The 19,659-nt window shown below is 37.5% G+C and overlaps 1 protein-coding gene across 5 annotated transcripts in view; it reads right to left on the bottom strand.

The window, feature by feature from the left end:
• Positions 1-19,659, bottom strand: part of LOC105479605 (cell adhesion molecule L1 like) — a 213,364-nt gene that overhangs the window by 165,315 nt on the left and 28,390 nt on the right. The window lies entirely within an intron of this gene.

The following is a 19,659-nucleotide window of genomic DNA, read 5'->3' as shown; positions in this document are numbered from 1 at the left end:
CACATTGTTTTAATATAATTGTGTTCACTGACTTCTGCAGGCTAATAGAAGTTTACCTAAGTAGAATAATACAGAACCTGGCTCCCACTTTGTTGTGTGTAGCATCCTGTGTGTGTTACAACAGTCTCTCAGTGGGGAAAAGAAATAATGCAATGTTTGCATATGTTGATTCAAAATGAGATTTGCTGACCCTGCTGTTCCATTTGCTGTGGTGAATGTTAAATGACTTAATCTAGAATGTTCTTTATCTCAGTGATAAAGAATGTCATGCATTCAGGATCTCCTACAGCCATGGTACCACTGTTATTGTTCTAACATTAGATCTGTCTAAGACATCTCTTCAAAATCCATCATGTCATGAAGCCACATCAGGTGGCTCTTCCCCAATGGGTCCCCATTTCTTACCCCTGTTAAGGACACTCATGACAACAGAGATCAGTACTTGTGCTGAATTACCCACCACACTCTCACTTAGGAATTTCAAGGCAGTTGTTTGGCATTAGGCATGGAAACTGTAGCTATAATCAAACTTATTTGTATGCTCACAGAAGCAGCCTTCGCCCACAGAGCTCTCATCTGCTTCCTTCAACTTTGGTTCAGAAGGCACCCACATTAATCATGTATGTAAGTTCCTTGCTACGAATCTAATCTTTCTCCCTCTCTTTCTCTCTCTCTGTGTGTGTGTGTGTGTGTGTGTGTGTTCTTAGTGTTTACTGTAAACAAAGAATTATCTCTGTATTATTTTATTTTATTTTAATTTTTTTTTTGAGATGGAGTCTCACTCTGTCACCCAGGCTGGAGTGCAGTGGCGCGATCTTGGCTCACTGCAAGCTCCACCTCCTTGGTTCACACCATTCTTCTGACTCAGCCTCCCAAGTAGCTGGGACTACAGGTACCCGCCACCATGCCTGGATAATTTTTTGGAATTTTAGTAGAGACAGGGTTTCACCATGTTAGCCAGGATGGTCTCGATATCCTGACCTCACGATCCACCCCACTCGGCCTCCCAAAATGCTGGGATTACAGGCGTGAGCCCCCATGCCTGGCCAGTCTCTGTATTATTAGGTTTTCTATCGTTCCTTCATGTTGTAGGTGCATGATCTCTGGAAAGAGGTACACAGACCATCCTTTAGAATGCAACAAGAAATATTGAAACATATATACATATATATATATACACACTCACATGTACTTATGATTTTCATCTCATTTTTAAACATTTCTCTCCTTTTACCGTTTTCTTATGATAAATTTTAGCATACTAGTGTCTCTACAATTTAGGATATACATATAGTGGAGGGATAGGCTCAAACATTATTAGATAAGGGTGTATACACAATATACTGCTATAATCAAAGAAAACATCTTTCTAATTTTTTTATATTAACATGACGTACAATCCTTTGAATTTATTTACTCTAGAAAGCGTTTACCCTTTCCCTCACCACCATTGACATAGATACTAACAACTTATTCTCTATTATTAGTGAAAAGTTGTGTGTTTTTTTTCAAAATCCCTTAGTTTCTTTTACTTAAGAGATACAAATAAATACAAAGAGATACAAATAGATACCCACCAAATGTAAAATAAGAATGGAGAAGAATATTAAAAAGAAAATATTAAAAAGAAAGTAATTTAAGGCAAAACAACCATTTGGGTCCTTATTGGTTGTTTGCTTCATTACTAAGATTTGAAAAGTATGACTGAAAGAAAACGTAGTGTATGCACAATAAACTAGTTAAATTAAACTCTACTGACTTGCTGCAAAGTAAAAACAAAACAAAACAAAACAAAAAAACAGAGAGGAAGTGTACTGGAGTGTACTGGAAGGAGAAATAGAACTTGCTCAAGAGCAAGATACAGTAAAAACTGGGTTATGAGGGTACACTCAGCAAATAACCTACCCATGGCTGGTGTAATATGGGAGCTGCGGATCAGTGGAAGTCAGGGTCACATGTTTTCTGAATATGAGCATGTTGTGACTCTGAAGTTATCAAATATTTTAAAGTAGTACTTTTCACACAACATAGCCTCTACAGCAAACCTATGACTTCATTAGATGCTCAGCAAGAGAAATGGTGATCTCTTGCCATGCTGGAAGAAAAGTTGGCTTCAAGAGACATTTTGAGACATGTCATTTTATGACATGGCTCCTTTCTAAGCTATTTATAAGGTAAATTTCTCCTTATGCACTGAATTGACAGCAAATCATAAGTAATTTGAAACTCCATCTAGACAAAATTAACTAAAGGCCTAACAGCTGTAAATATTCCTATTTACTTTTATTCTGTATTCAGTATAAGAAATCTTGAGTTCCATAAGGGCATATATTAGCTGTACCAATGTCTCTGCCTGGTACCATAATAAAATGTAATATATACTCTTTGGATAAGGCCATAATCACCAAAACAGCATGGTACTTACATAAAACTAGGCACATAGACCAATGGAACAGAATAGAGAACTCAGAAATAAACCCAAATACTTACAGCCAACTGATCTTCGACAAAGGAAGCAAAAACATAAAGTGGGGAAAGGATACTCTATTCAACAAATGATGCTGGGATAATTGGCAAGTCACATGAAGGAGAATGAAACTGGATTATCATCTCTTACCTTATACAAAAATCAACTCGAGATGGATCAGGGACTTAAATAAATATAAGACCTGATCCTATAAAAATTCTAGAATATAACATCAGAAAAACTCTTCTAAACATTGGCTTAGGCAAAGCCTTCATGACCAAGAATCCAAAAGCAAATGCAACAAAAACAAAGATAAATAGGTGGAACTTAATTAAAGAGCTTCTGCTCAGCAAAATAAACAGTCCGCAAAGTAAACAGACAACCCACAGAGTGGGAGAAAATCTTCACAATCTACATGTCCGACAAAGGACTGATATCCAGAATCTACAAGTAACTCAAAAAAATTAGCAGGACAAAACAAACAATCCCATCATAAAGTGAGCTAAGGACATGAATAGACAATTCTCAAAAGAAGATATACATATGGACAACAACATATGAAAAAAGTGCTCAACATCACTAATGATCAGGAAAATGTAAATCAAAACTACATCTTGATACACCACCTTACTCCTGCAAGAATGGCCATAATGAAAAAATTAAAAAAAATAGTAGATGTTGGTGTGGATGCAATGAAAAGGGAGCACCTCTACACTGCTGGTGGGAATGTAAACTAGCACAACCACTGTGGAAAACAGCGTGGAGATCCCTTACAGAACTAAAAGTGGCTCTACATTTGATTCAGCAATCCCACTACTGGGTATCTACCCAGAGCAAAAGAAGTCATTCCACGAAAAAGGTACTTGCACACCCATGTTTATAGCAGCACAATTCGCAATTGCAAAAATGTGGAACCAGCCCAAATGCCCATCAATCAACAAGTGGATAAGGAAATTGTCATAAATATATATGATGGAATACTACTCAGCCATAAAAAGGAACAAATTAACGGCATTTACAGCAACCTGGATGGAACTGGAGACTATTACTCTAAGTGAAGTAACTCAGAAATGGAAAACCAAAAATCATATGTTCTCACTCTTTTTTTTTTTTTTTTTTTTTTTTTTTTTTGAGACGGAGTCTCGCTCTGTCACCCAGGCTGGAGTGCAGTGGCCGGATCTCAGCTCACTGCAAGCTCCGCCTCCCGGGTTCATGCCACTCTCCTGCCTCAGCCTCCCGAGTAGCTGGGACTACAGGTGCCCGCCACCTCGCCCGGCTAGTTTTTTGTATTTTTTAGTAGAGACGGGGTTTCACCGTGTTAGCCAGGATGGTCTCGATCTCCTGACCTCGTGAGCCGCCCGTCTTGGCCTCCCAAAGTGCTGGGATTACAGGCTTGAGCTACCGCGCCCGGTTCTCACTCTTAAGTGGGAGCTAAGCTATGAGGATGCAAAGGCGTAAGAATGATACATGGACTTTGGGGACTTGGGGAAGGGGTGGGGTGGGGGTGAGGGATTAAAGACTACAAATTGGATTCATTGCATACTGTTTAGGTAATGGGTGCACCAAAATCTCACAAATCAACATAAAAGACCTTACACAACCAAATACCACCTGTTTCCCAAAAGCCTATGAAAAAATAATTTTAAAATGTATATATATACTGTTTAGATGAATTAATGAATGAATGCATTAAAGCTACACATATCAATTAATAGTAGTATTCATAGTTCCTTCACCTTACAGTCACAGGTATGAATTTCATACTTTCGTAGAGCAGGAGGGAGCACATTACCAGCACAGTGTCTGTCAAAAAAGATGCTACAGCAGAGAAAAAAATGACAGAGAGACTGAAAATACAGCAAGTGTGCACTTACTTGCTGTGTGATCTTAAAAGCTAATCATGTAGCCTTTTAGATCTCCAATTGTCTCCTTGGTAAATAAGGGATGATAGTTATCTGTTTTGCAGAATGGCTTGGAGGAATAGTACTAACATGCAAAAATTGTTTAGCACAGGGCTGAGATCTAGCCGGTGCTCTGTGAAAAGCAAGGGGCAGCTGCAGTAGCAGCAGCCACATCATTGTCCTGATTGATGATGTCCAATGTAGTTGGGAGGGACACTTGAGATCGGTCTCCAGGTTCCCCCTACTTGAAAGTCCCCACTCAACTCAGCCATCAGGAGGAAATTACACAGTACCCTGCATGGTGGCATATGAACCTTGACAGCTGCTGTATAAGCCACATGTGTGAGCAGCTACATGCCTTATTCTCACAAGACAAAAAAAAAAGGTTTTTGTTTTTGTTTTTGTTTTGTTTTGTTTTTAGAAGTCTTGCTCTTGTCACCCAAGCTGGAGTGCAAAGGCGCGATTTTGGCTCACTGCAACCTCAGCCTCGTGGGTTCAAGGGATTCTCCTGCCTCAGCCTCCTGAGTAGCTGGGGTTACAGACAACCGCCACCACGTCCAGCTATTTTGTTTGCATTTTTAGTCGAGACTGGGTTTCACCATGTTAGCTAGGCTTGTCTCGAACTCCTGACCTCAGGTGATCCCAGAGTGTTGGGATTATAGGTGTGAGCCACTGCACCTGGCCAGAAAAGCGTTTCTTTACAATGTTTTATGCAAGACTTTTAGTTCCTTAAGTCGAGGTCCGGGAAAAGTGATCTTATTAATTTTTGCCTTCCTAGTACTCAAGCACAATGGCTGTCAGATTGCCAAATATTGGTTGCTTAATACACATACATTGACAAAAAATGCCTATTCTACATATATGTGTGTGCATTTGAGATCAAAACTGGCTATTTTTTAATTTTTTCCTTTTAAAATGTATCTGATCTCAATTGATCTTTAAACACTGGAGATTTTGAGTGATTTTTTAAATTGCTAGAAAAGGCTGGGAGCACCTCAGCTTTTAGTCAATATTTAGGTCAATATTCTTAAGAAACTGGGATGGAAAACACGTTTTTTTTGGTCATCAACTAACATTTACCTGACAGGAATCAGCTCTTGATTCAAATCATGCAGGCCCAAACCCTCAAAATGTGTGCCAAAATGCTCAATACAAATTTGAATGACGATATCTTTTAAAAAGGAAAATGATACATGAGGCACATAATATTCCCTAGGTTATAAGCTACTAGTACTGCAAAAATGAACACACAAACAAATTCTTCAATCTGTCTAAAATAAAATAACGTACAATAATGTAAAAACTAGAAAAAATATGATAAGCTGTTAATGTTTGCTTTTGGGAATTATTTATCAGCAAAACCTTATACAGGAAATGTGAAGATGTTCAATTTTTTTCTAAGAATACTTCTGAAAGAGCATTCTAAATGGAAATAGCCCCTATTTCTGATCACGAGTTTTAGCATTTCTTTACTAAATCACAGATATTGACTCCCTACTAAACATCATATGTGATTTTTTTCTAATATCAGTTGAAGATACATTATATGTCAGACATCATATTTAACAATTTAGGTATAATCTCATGTAATACAAGTACCTCTAATTTGGGTACCACTAACTTTAATTTTACAGAAGATTAAATGAATTCAAATAAGTTAGGTATCATTTACAAAGTTACAATGAGAATAAATGTCAGCACCAAGATATGGACCTAATTTGTGCAACCTCAAGGCCTGTGCTGTTACCTACAGTAGACCCTCTTTCTTATTGCATCACTCATCTAAAGTACCTTGAGCATCTTTAAGGAATCCAAAAGGATTATACCTCAGTCTTTTACTATTTTTAAGATATATTCAACTATCTAAAGGAGGCTGTATTTAGCCTCTTTTCACACTGCTACAAAGAACTTCCTGAGACTGGGTAATCTATAAAGAAAAGATGTTCAATTGACTCACAGTTCCACATGACTGGGGAAGCCTCAGGAAACTTACAATCATGGCAGAAGGTGAAGGGAAAGCAAGGGACGTCTTGCATGGTGGCAGCAGAGACAGAGAGTGAATGGGGAACTTCCACACACTTTTAAACCATCAGATCTTGTGAGACCTCACTGACTATCATGAGAACAGCATGGGGGAAACCAGCCCCATAAGCCAATCACCTCCTACCAGGTCTGTCCCCCAACACATGGGGATTACAATTTGAGATAATATTTAGGTGAGAACACAGAGCCAAACCATATCAGATGCTAACAGCGTAATAGAGTGATATCAGTAAAGAATATTCCAAGGCAAGTCAGAGGTCCTAACAAGTTTGATTCCTAGCTATGTCAGTAACACTCCCTATTAATGACGTGTTTCCTAACTAACTGGGGCCTCAGAATCTTTATGCACAACATGAGAATTTTAACTGAATGCTATTTACAAGTTTTTTTTTTTTTTTTTTTTTTTTTTGCCTTAGAAGTCTATGATTTTTTTTTAAACTCTCTAATAATGGGACTGAAGGAGGTACAGAGAAAAGCACTATATTATTTAAGAGGCTGGGGCCATGGGACTCACACAGAGGAAGATTAAAAACATTAGAAATCTTTAGTGTGGAAAGATGAATACACAGAACTGATAGACTGAAGTAAAATCTTAAGGGACACAGAAAATGTGACTATCACTATGTTTTCTATAACCTTGGGCTGTCACAACTTGGAAGACAGGAGATCCTCCAGAAATAAACTGAGGGCAAATCATACACAATAGAATTATATTACTATAATAGATCATATATGTTAAAGAAATAAATAGCTTCCAAAAAAGGAGAGACATAGTTTTGGCCAATGCAGGCAGAGTTTATTCATAGAAATGAGGATATGCATTTCATCGCTACTGTCCAAAACATCATGGAGAACCAAGACACATTCTCAAGAACACTTCCCCACTTCCTTTCCCTATAGAAGGCTGACCCAGAAGGACCTGGGTCTGATTGATGATATCAATAACACTCAGACACTTGAGGGTTTTGATCCAGCTCCACCATGTAGCACACAACAGGTCATCAATAAATATTTTCTTGAATGAATGAATAAGCTCTGCCACTTACTAGCTGTGTCATTTTGGGAAAGTTAATTAACTCCTCTTTTTTCCGCAGTTAAATGTGGATATGACAAAGCTCCTGGGAAACCAGCTGTAGCTAATTCATCATAGCAGAATACCAAGCAGGTGGAACAGGGCCTGAGGCCAAAGGCTGCCATGCAAGGTCCAAATCTCTTACCATTCATTCACTAGTCTTCCCACCACGAATGCTGAGGCAGCCAAACAATCCTTGAGGCCGTGTTTCAAGCATGTTGCATAGTCAAACCTCAAAACTCAGATCCTGGCACCAATACCAAATCATGAAACTTAAAAGCCCCACCTGCCAGAGGCCAGATGCCCTCTTCTGGAGGTGTTAGTCCTCTGTTTCCCACCTTGGAGTATGATGGTAGAGGCATCTCTTGTTTTCTCACTACTATCAAAGATAGTATATCAAAAGAAATGTTTGAAACAGTCTTGAAAGCAATAAGCAAAAATGTCAATGTTTTAAGTTAAGAATAAATCAAATAGATAATCTTTTAGATCTCAAAGAGGACCCAGTTCCTACTTTATATTACTTTCTAATGCAGTTGGAGATGGCCTCCTCTGGAAGTAGAAGGTCACTAAAATTTGCGGTAGTAATTCTGCAAACCATTTATAGAGAAGCACTATGTTTTTCTATATAGTCCAAAATGTATGTGATGGTAGACTCAAATATCACCTTGAACTAATACCTGATCAAACCAGTTAATTGTGGGCAAGTTAATACCAATGTCAAGCTTCTTTGGTAATGATAATGGGATACACTTATACAGGGCTAACTATAGGCCAGGCACTGTCCTAATTGCTATACATTTTATTAACTCATTTTATCCTTACAAACCATGAGGGAGATACTGTTTTGCTTTTTTTAAATGTCCTCATTTAACAATGACCAAACTAAGGCATAAAGATGTTACATATTGCCTAATGTCACATGACCATTTCTCCAGGATGGAGTTTTATAATTTTGATAACCTTAAATATTGCTGTAGGTGTTACTGCAGCATCAGTACACCTTTAAAGCAAACTCTTGTTCTTTATGGCTGCAAGCTGAGTGACACAAATATTTTTAATAATGTTTAGAAAGCAGAATTGTAAATCATGAAGTCACATTGAAATACATATGAAAACTGCCTGGAAGTCTCTTAGGCTTATTTAGGTATGAAAAGATGTTAACATCACTATTATGAAGCCTTTCTGTCCCAGAGCATTGTACAAAGCGTCTTTGTCTATTCGTCCAATAACATATTACTTGACTATTCTGTGTCTGGCACTACACTCAAGGCACATCCATGAATGGGGAGCCCTGTGTCCCCAAAATAGAAACTTGTCTAAACATAGACAATCTCAGGATATTACTCTGTTTCCTGCTTGAGCCATTATACCTGCTACTTTGGACTGAGTATTTGCTCAAGTGGCTTTAAACCCCTAACCACCCTCTAAGATCCTTGCATCACCAGCATGGAGGCCTCAGAATCCCATCCTCTCCCAAAGTAAACCAAGAGCTAAACGTTCTGTTTTCCTTTAAATATCACTAATTTTCAGTACTTGTCCACACTCCCCAGCTATTTTCAGGGCTCTCTTTGTATTTTAGTCTTGATAACTACCTAAGGTCTCATGCTACAGTGAACCTTGGGAGGCAATAAATAATTTTCAAGTAGTTTCACTCTTTCACCAGCAGAAACTCACTTTCTACCCATGAAGTCAGGTTGGAAAGGATTCGTAGGAGACAGCAATTGGTTAAGGTGGATAATTGTGGGAGTTTTGTTTTATCATAAAAGTAACAAATGCTCACTCTAGATATTTGGTAAAATACAAAAATATATGTATACATACATACACATATACATATATACACACACATATACATAATAAAATGGACATCATCTATGAAATAATATTTTAGTGTATTTCCTTCCCCAATTGATATATTAATATTCAACCAGTGCTATAGCTACACTCATATACACACACATATACACACATACAGATATGTGTATGAATATATTACACATGTAAAAATCATATGCTGTTTACCTCTACATAACATTATGAGCATTTTGACTTTTTAAAATATCCTAACATAGATTTTTATGTTCATGTGGCCAGTATGCATAGATCTAGAAATCTAAGTTTGGATTAAGCATATTAATATATGCCAAAATACCAATGGAAAAATCTTTACTGATTGTAATTTATAACAATAAAATCTTGGTAACAATCTAAGTGCCCATAGAGAAATAATTAAATATGTAGAATATAGTTATGTATTAGAAAAGTTTATAATTTTAAAAAGTTGTATTTTCAAAGAATATTGAATGCTGAGACTTTGTATAATATTAGGTGAAATAAAGCACTACAACATTTTACATAGGATGTGAGCTTTATTTTGCTCATACAAAAAAAATACTATGCAGCAATGTCTACATGAGAAATAACATTGGAAAGAAAAATATCAAATTGCTACCATTGTTTATGGGAGTAAAGTGGTAAAGAAAGATTGAAGATGACTTAATTTAATAGATATATTTCTAATGATCATGTGTTACACTTTTTTTTTGCATCAAAATAAACATGCTAAGAAATAAAAACACTATTTTCTCCAAAGCCACATAGTTATTTGGTTAGGTAAGTAGCCCAGTTTAGCAAGCTACAAAGGAAAGAATGGCATTCCTGTTGGGGTTGGGGGCTGGTGGTATACAAGAGCAAGAGAGGCAACTCAGAAGCCTTAAAGAGCAGGGCATTGTCGAGAAGATATATGAAATTTGGGAGGCTGAAGATGAGGTGTATGAGGGCAAGCAATAGATAATAAAAAGAGATGAGGCTGAAAAGCTGGATTGCACAGAAAGTGAAGAGCCCTAGGTGTCATGCTCAGATAATTAAACTTTATCTTGTAAAAGAAGACCATTGTGGATTTGTAGTAGGAAATGACAAGATCAGATTTATGTGTCAGGAAGATAACTCCAGTTTGGTATCTTTGTATTCTCAGATGCCTTTAAGGTTTCAAGGAGGCTGGATGTCTTCATTATGAGAGATTCATTATGAGAGATTCATTATGAGAGATTCATTATGAGAGAAAGAAAAAGAAAAAAAAAAAAAAAACAGGAGGAAAGAAAGGACCAAACTGATTTTGCCAGAAATGGTTTGAGTCCAGCCCTAACCTTAGAGAACAAATTTTAACGGTTCCTTGGTTTCTTTTAGAAAAAGGTCTTTGAGTAGAGAAGGGAGTGGAGTAATGAGAAAATTCTAGACTAAAATGTAAAGTTAAATGTACAGAACAGCACCATCTCAGGCACTTAGTAGTTAGCCATTGAGCCTTGAGTATGCCACAACCTCCCTGAATGTCTCTTTCTTCATTTTTTTTTAAAAACTGGAGTTAACAACCCCTGATTCATTTCACTCACAGGGTGGCAATGAGAATATATAAATGGCAAACTGTGTAACACAGAAAATGTCTAACCTAATGATAATTATTATTTTATAGCTACTCATGAGCAAATAGAAACTTCGATCTGGAAAAAACATCTAAGTACAAACATCTAACTTATAAAACTGTGAAAATAAATAGCTAATCAGCAGAGCATAAATAAATGACTCTAATGACTTTTTAAAAAACCTAAAACTGTTACAAACGGGCATAGTAAGATGTTCCAAAAATGGAGTAGGCTATAGTTATTGACAGGATCTAAATGTTACCTTAATTATTAAACTTCTAATTTACTATAACAATATGCTAATTATTGTAAAGTACAAGGGAGAAAAGGTACAAATTCAATGACAATTCCCAAAATATTGCTAATAAAAATGAAATAAAAATAACTCAGTACAAAGAGCTCCAGGGACAGTGTACAAACACACTGATATACAAATACAGTTGTGTCACTCAAAATACCAAATTAATAATGTGTAACGACACGCCAATGTACAGAATGAGATCATGATTCTCCTGTGCCTCCTCACAGTGAGGTCAGTAATGGTAGACACCAAAACCTTCTCAGTTAAGGAGATGAATATATCAATTCTAAGCATAACGTCTGGTCAACTATCAGTTGTTGCCATGACTTGCATTCCTGCCGAATACTGATAAGTACATAAATCAAAAATAAGGAAATCCAGAGATATTTTTAACATGAGGAGAGTCAAAATATTGGAAACCATTCATTAAAATAAAATTTATGTTGGGCTAGGTAAGCTGAAAATATAGTTGAGTGTCACACCAAACACATTTAGAGGTTAAGAAATAAGGTCTAGGCCGGGTGCGGTAGTTCACTCCTATAATCCCAGCACTTTGAGAGGTCGAGGTGGGAGGATCACTTGAGGTCAGGAGTTTGAGACCGGTCTAGCCAACATGGTGAAACCCCATCTCTACTAAAAATACAAAAAATTAGCCAGGCATGGTGGTGGGCACCTGTAATCCCAGCTACTCAGGAGGATGAGGCAGGAGAATTGCTTGAACCCAGGAGGCAAAAGTTGCAATGAGCCAGGATTATGCCACTGCACTCCAGCCTGGATGACAGAACGAGACTCGGTCTCAAAAAAAAAAAAAAAAAAAGAAGAAGAAGAAGAAGAAGAAGAAATAAGGTTTTAAAACATATACTCCCAATTGAAAATTTCAATTAATATAAACTTCTTTATTAAAACCAACACTTAACAGAAAATATAGTTAATCCAGTCTTACTTTGCAAATTTTGAAACTTAGTTCGCCTATGGGCTAGGCCTGCTTCAGTTCTCTAGGAAATTGTACATATGCAATTATCTACTCAGTTCAAACAGGAAGAGATAAAAGTGGCAGTGGTAATGATGAGGGTGGTGGTTTTAACAGAAAAAAGAGAGGAGAGGAAAGAGGAAGGAAAAAAATCTGCCATAATTATGGGAAATCACCAAGGTAATTATTTTTATTTTTTATAAGTATTGTGGAAAAGTATTCATATCGCCAGTATGCATTGTCCTTCTCCTCCCAGGGAATTTGAAAGGTAGGTATTTTACAGCACAAGATTCCTGTTAGACAAAACCGATAGTAAATATAAAGCAACATATAAAATTCACCCTTCTGGTACTTAATACTAAAATAGTAGGACTCCCACTTAATGTGAAAGGAAAAGTGGTTGAATTATCAGGTTAAGGGGTTCTTAACCCCATTAGGATCACAAACACATGTGAGCATCTGGGGAAAGCTAAGAATTCTTTCTCCATAAATATGCACATGCCTTCATGAGCACAATATACTGAACACAATAACAACAGTCTCAAAAATCACCTCTGATCTGGGCCATTCAAACTACTCAGACAAAGTTGAATTGAAAAAAGAGATTGTTCAGCCTTAATTTAGAGAAATAAGATCTGTTGTAATTGCTTACAACAATTTATTGCAATCTACCTATAAGAAAATGAGTCTACATTTTACCTCAATATAACGAAGATTTCTAAAATAAACCCTTGAAACAACTATTCATGTTAATTTTACTAGGTTTATTTATGAATGATGAAAAATAAAAATAATTTACAAACTAAATTACTTCCTTAGTGTCATACATAACAAGTGACAAAGGTCAAGTGTGGCACCCAAGTATCATGATTCTAATTCTAGTCCTTCTGTAACAATATTGTAACCCAATCGCTCTGTCAAAAAAAAAAAAAAAGGTTTACACTGTATGAAAGTGGATGTTTAAAAAGGCACAAAACAAAGTCAGTCTTTCACTATGAAAGAAAACCATAGTTTTTTCAAGTCATCAGCTGGTGGTTTGTTGTGAATGTGCGAACAGGCTATGGATGCCGAGCCTTCCTACTTGGGATTTTGTCAGTGTTAAGCCTTTGCTTTCATCTATTCCTGTTTAATGTGAATGACACAAAAGCCAGAAAGAGTCACCACTTCCTTCATCTCTTCACATAATCCAGGCATCATATAGGAGCTTAAAAGAGACGTTTTCTTCTCTTCATTATGTACTGAATGCTCAGAATTTATTATACAAGAGTTCCTTTGATCCCTCAGAAACAAGCCCTTTTTGAAGCTCTGGTAACAGAGTGTTTAAAAGAGTTCTTCCAGTGGGGGCCAGTTGGTCACTCAGGACACATTTTGAGTACCCACTTTGAACAGAACCTTATTGGGCCTTTATAATACTATAGAAACTCCTGGGGATAAGGAGGAGAGAGGACCCACCCTAAACAAAACAAAGCAAGAGCTGCACAAGCAAGGAGATGTGACTCTTCCCCTTTGAGAGACCACGTGCTCCAGAGGGAGCGAGAAATTTTATCTCACGAAGGCTGAGATGAGGGAAGAGGTGGTGAGGCACAGACAAATAACTGATTTTCAAGTTCAAGACAAAAATAATTTAAAGATTAAGTTCTAAACTGTGCATAGTCAACATTTTGTTTGGTTTTGTTTTTTCAAAACCACGTATGAGAATATCAAGTCCAGCTATAAAGATTCCACTGAAACCTCAATAGGCATTTCATAATCTCACCAAGAGCGGATAAAATGTAGTAGCTAAGTGTTGAACTACGCTATTAGGTAGAATATTCAAACAAAAGATTCCTTCCTCTAATTCTTCCAAATACACAAGTATTTCTGGAAAATACTAAGATACATATTGTGGAAAATGGACTGAGTTCTGCATAGCCAACACTTCTTTGAACATTCGCATTCTTTTGGTTTGAGGAATGCAGTATTGTCAGGTTGTTGCCTGCACTGATTATTTACTTAGCATATCTGGAGTGGCTGCAACTGAATTTGTTTCTGTATTTTAGCAAAAGATTTGTGGCAACTTATCAACGGGAGCATGGGGAAACGGGCTGGTCAGAGAACCTTTTGTGAATGCCATTTTCTCCTGCCATTTTTTACACATCAGTGCTCAAAATTAATGAAGTTACCGAAGGACATAACAATTAGGAAAAAAAGATTATGAAGGATTTTTAATAAATCGTATTGGGCATAAAACATGCTAGCAGAAATTATAATTAATAAGAAGTGAAATGTAACACCACCTTAAAATAGAAAGCAGAGTCCCCTTGGAAACAACACATGGGGCTAATGCAAAAATCAATGTTCGCTGTGCTGGTTGCTTGCAAAATTACACAATTAATCCTGTGTAAACTAACCTATCAGCAATGCACACTGCAGGGTTGCTGATAACTATTAGGCTGCACAATGTATTAAAGAAAGAGAACCTTAATGAGATCCCATGAGAATCTAAAGATATAAATCAGTTTTTTTTTTTTTCCTTCTGTAAAAGATCATTTTTACTCCACTTAGTGGACAATACTTTTCACATCTGATACACATATGGTCAAATCCACCATTAAATCAATCATTAGGAAGCAGGAGACATTCTATTTTGAGTTTAAAATATGCTATTGAGCTGATTTCAAAGTAGAGGATTTAGAAATCTACATAAGATGCCACCTTACTTATCTCTCTCATGACGTTGATAGAAATCCGTTGCTATCCCATATTACTGGCCTCTCACAGGGGCTAATGAGCCATTATAAAATTGCTGCAATAACACACTCTAAACCACGTGAAGATATGTGGTCTCATGTGCATTCAATTTATGTTAGTTATAGTCTGCATTATTCCACAGAAGAAAATAAATAGAGATGGAAAGTAGCCATTTAGGTGTAGTTATTTAAAAAATATTCCCTCTGCTGTGTGTGTGTCTGTGTGTGTTTGTACACATATTTACACTGAGTGTATGCAAACATGACTACATCCATGTGCAGGGATCCCCTTGAACACTTAATATCTACGTAAAAAGTTGTGCACAGTTTAAGAAGGAAATCGTTCAAATATTTTTCTGATGGTTGGAGTAAGCCTTTAAGATGTTCTTGGTGAAGTTTTTCTAACTCTCAGATTAAATGTAATCCCATCTGAAAGCATATCACCTGGGCAAAAGATAAAAGATTCTTCAAACATTCCCCTGTGTTTTCATTACACACTTAATCGAATTAAAATTGTCTTAAAAATATGTTATTTTTAACACTATACATTCCAATAACATCATTAACTTTGGCCTTAACTTCCGAGTCCTGGTTCTTTCATTCCAGCTATGGTCTTGTTGTAGATCAATTCCATTAGGCAGTGTCTGCCTCTATCGAAAAGCTGTATGCCAAAATAAATGAGTAGATGAATGGGTGATGGATAAATCGATAGCCAGACAGACAGACACAGAGATACACAAATAGACGGATAGATAGATGTAGGTGTTAATTGCAAGAAGCACAAGAGAGAAAAAGAGGAGTGCTGTCATCATCTCATAGTCTCCCTTGACAGACATTTCTGGACTTCCTTCATATTGGCTCCACTCCTGGAAACACACAGCGCAATACTGTACCAAAATCACTAATGGAAGTGCAAGCAGTGAGTGCAGGTATCTCAAGGAGTAGAAAGATGTGAAGAAGTAGGAAGAGGCAACAAGAGGGAACTCCAAGAGGAGAAAGAATGTAGAGTACAAAGAAGAACAATTTGCCTGAAAAGCTGAGAGCTACTGGTAATAAAGAAAGCTGACATTTCTTCTCTGACATGTCAGCATTAAATCTGTAGCACCTGTCTGTGCACAGATGCTATTGTCTCCAGAATTCAGTCTATTTCTAGTCACTTTTGATTTCTATGCATGCCTTTTGTCTTTGTTCTCCACATGCATATAACCTATTGTCTTTGAAAATGATATGAGCCTGATAGCCCTCATTTTCATGTAACGGTCATTGAGGATGTTTGAGAAAAGACAAGGTTTTCTGTTTATATGTTTGTCTTCCCTCTTTTGCTCAGAGTCACAATGCTCTTTAATACTAGGAACTGACATCACTGGAGCTTGCACACAGGTGTATTTGTATTCTAGATCCCAACTTTAGATTTCCTTCACCAGAATAAGATATCATTTTTTGTTCCTTGTGTTTCTTTTTTATATAGCTTGTCTATAAAATAGTTCAACAGAAAACAGGAAAGGAACATTTTAAAAACTACTCTCTGCTTGGGTTTAATAGATGGACATTCATGGGTGTAGTTACTAAAGTAAAAGTAAGATGTGCATGGGATGGAAAGAGGAGGTGGATAACATTTATGCTTCTTTAAAACCCTGTTGAAATCAACAATTGCTACTTTTTTTTTTTATCAAGCATAAACATTCATTTTACCTACAAAGACTCCTTGTGAGATTATTTACCTGAAGTAATAGGCATAAATTAATCTGCTATGCATTTCAGCTTTTAGTAAAAATTTTCCATTTTCAACAAGAAAATATTTTGACAAGGAATAATATGCCCTTTTTATTCTGTTTTCAAAACTCTCCTATATGAAGTCACTTAGAAAAGGATCCTTCTTTATCAAACTGTCTGCTAAGCATTGAGAAGAAAGGCAACATTTTGGAGAATGATTAAAAGATTAAAAGATTGGAGAAAAAATAAAATATATAAGTACTACAGGTCGGGCACAGTGGCTCACGCCTGTAATCCCAGCACTTTAGGAGGTCGAGGAGGGTGGATCACCTGAGGTCAGGAGTTCATAAACAGCCTGGCCAACATGGTGAACCCCCATCTCTACTAAAAATACAAAAATTAGCTGGGCATGGTGCGTGCTTGTAATCCCAGCCACTCGGGAGGCTGAGGAAGGAGAATCGCTTGAATCCGGGAGTTGGAGGTTGCAGTGATGCAGTGACCCCACATCACACCATTGCACTCCAGCCTGGGTGACAGAACAAAACTCCGTTGCAGGAAAAAAAAAAAAAATATATATATATAAAAAACATATTATGTAATATATAAGTATATATATTATATTATATATTATATAATATATAATAGAATACAGAATTTTCGGCCTGGCATGGTGGCTCATGCCTGTAATCCCACTTTGGGATCGGCATTTTGGGAGACTGAAGCAGGCGGATCACATGACACCAGGAGCTCAAGATCAGCCTGGCCAACATGGTGAAACCCCGTCACTACTAAAAATATAAAAAATTAGCCAGGCGTAGTGGTGCGTGCCTGTAGTCCCAGCTACTGGGAAGGCTGAGGCACCAGAATCACTTGAACCTGAAGGTGGAGGTTGCAGTGAGCTGAGATCATGCCACTGCACTCTGTCTTGGGTGATGGAGCGAGGTTGTCTCAAAAAGAAAAAGAATAAAAGTAAGATTAAACTTTTTTTTTTTTTTTTTTTCCATACAGAGTCTCACTCTGTCGCCTGGGCTGAAGTGCTGAAATGCAATGGCACTATCTCGGCTCGCTGCAACCTCCATCTCCTGGGTTCAAGTGATTCTCCTGCCTCAGCCTCCCTAGTGGCTGGGACTACAGGTGCGTGCCACCATGCCTGGATAATTTTTTGAATTTTTAGTAGAGATGGGTTTTCACCGTGTTAGCCAGGATGGCCTCGATCTCCTGACCTCGTGATCTGCCCACCTCGGCCTCGCAAAGTGCTGGGATTACAGGTGTGAGCCGCTGTGCCCGGCCATAACCTATTCTTAACTATTCTTCTCTTTATTTTAGGTATCTAGAAAAGTACAGTTATTGTTTAGTTCCTAGACAGTGGTGGTTTTGTGTGTGTGTGACTATAAGTGTGTGTATACATGTGTGTAAGTAATTGAATTGTGTTTGAGCCAGCTTTCACTTTTGCTTAGAGAGTTGTCTCATAAAGAAATATAAAGATGTGTTTTAATAATTAATTTTTAATTAATTATCGCATACTGTTCTTGGGCTTGAGGAAAATAAACATTAACACAAATTCTGCCTTATTGGATGTCTCTCTGATTTATATTCATTTTCAAACTTCAAAATGTTTAAATATACTATATAACTTTAAGGGTCAAATAAAGGATAGTTTGTGCAACATTCATCACTCATTATTTGTTTACTAATTATCTACCTACAGAGCTAGACTGTACACTCTCTGAGGGCAGAGACCATTCTGAGTTGTTCATAATTGTTCCTAAACATAACAGAAAACGTGTTACATACTCAGTGGGCAATAATTATATGTTGAATGAATAAAAGGTTCATTAACATAATCCTCTAGTCTGTAAGTACCTAACACAGTCCTTTTGAGTTCTTTTTGAGATGGAGTCTCACTCCGTCACTCAGGCTGCAGTGCAGTGGCGAGATCTTGGGTTACTGTACCCTTTGCCTCCTGAGTTCAAGTGATTCTCCAGCCTGGCCTCCTGAGTAGCTGGGATTACAGGCATGTGCCACCATACCTGGCTCATTTCCTGTTTATAGTAGAGACGGAGTGTCACCATGTTGGCCAGGCTGGTCTTGAACTCTCGAACTTAGGTGATCTGCACGCCTCGGCCTTCCAAAGTGCTGGAATTACAGGCATGAGCCACTGTGCCTGGCCTTGAGTTCTTTTAATTGATATTTTTCACTTTTCTGTCCTAGCAAACCCTCAGTTTGATGTAGCTGACATGAAAACTACCTTCGCAAAATTATGACAATAAATGTATTAGGCCATTCTTGCATTGCTTTAAAGAAATACTTGACACCAGGTAATTTATTTAAAAAAGAGTTTTCATTGGCTCGTAGTTCTTCAAGCTGCACAAGCATGGCACCGGCACTTACTTGGCTTCTGGGTGAGCCTCAGGGAGTTTTTACTCATGGTAGAAGGCAAAGTTGGAGCAGGCACATCATATGGTGGAAGCAGAAGCTAGAGGGACTTAGTTGGGGAGGAGCCACATACTTTTAAACAACCAGATCTCCTGAGTACTCACTCTCTACCGTGAGGACAGCGGTATATGTTCCCATGACCCAAACACCTCTCCTACCAGGCCTAATCTCCAACACTGGGGATTACATTTCAACATTAGATTTGCTGGAGATATATATTCAAACTATATCAAAGAGAACTCTGACATAGCTGACTCTATCTTGCTTCTGAACTCCAAGCTGTCCTTGGTCATTCCTCAGCATAGGCCAAGCTCTCTTTGGGAGAAATTTAGTTTATAGTTTAACCTTAAAACAAGGATAAAAATAGCCATTCCCCAAACTACCCCCTCCTTGTTCAGGGACCTAAACCACCTTTGTAAAAGTAATAAAAGGCCACAAGACTAGGATTATGTGAAAGGCCTGAACTCTATTACGATGTAGGTATAAACAATAACCAGACATTGTCCCAGAGGTTACAAGATTTGTAACCTTCCCAGTTGCTCCTATAGGTAACATCATCATTGTCAAAACCTAAGATTGGTGTTTGAGGTATTTTTCAGACTCTTGCA

This window comes from Macaca nemestrina, chromosome 2, assembly GCF_043159975.1.
Source record: "Macaca nemestrina isolate mMacNem1 chromosome 2, mMacNem.hap1, whole genome shotgun sequence".
Classification (NCBI taxonomy): Eukaryota; Metazoa; Chordata; class Mammalia; order Primates; family Cercopithecidae; genus Macaca; species Macaca nemestrina.
Note: the sequence above shows the minus strand (reverse complement) of the source record. Positions and strands in the feature narration are given on the sequence as shown.